This window comes from Uranotaenia lowii, chromosome 3 (genome assembly GCF_029784155.1).
Source record: "Uranotaenia lowii strain MFRU-FL chromosome 3, ASM2978415v1, whole genome shotgun sequence".
Classification (NCBI taxonomy): domain Eukaryota; kingdom Metazoa; phylum Arthropoda; class Insecta; order Diptera; family Culicidae; genus Uranotaenia; species Uranotaenia lowii.
The window spans coordinates 304,784,161-304,784,423 of NC_073693.1; positions in this window are offsets into that span (position 1 = coordinate 304,784,161).

The window sequence follows — 263 nt, forward strand, 5'->3', positions numbered from 1 at the left end:
TCATTTTTGTCATTTTTGTCATTTTTGTCATTTTTGTCATTTTTGTCATTTTTGTCATTTTTGTCATTTTTGTCATTTTTGTCATTTTTGTCATTTTTGTCATTTTTGTCATTTTTGTTAGTTTTGTTGTATTGTTGTTTTTTGTCATTTTTGTCATTTTTTTTCATTTTTGTCATTTTATCGATTTTATAATTCGCTCCAAACTCGGTGTAAAATTGTGTTTAATTTTTTTTAACTTATATTTTCTATTTCTTTGAAGAAAT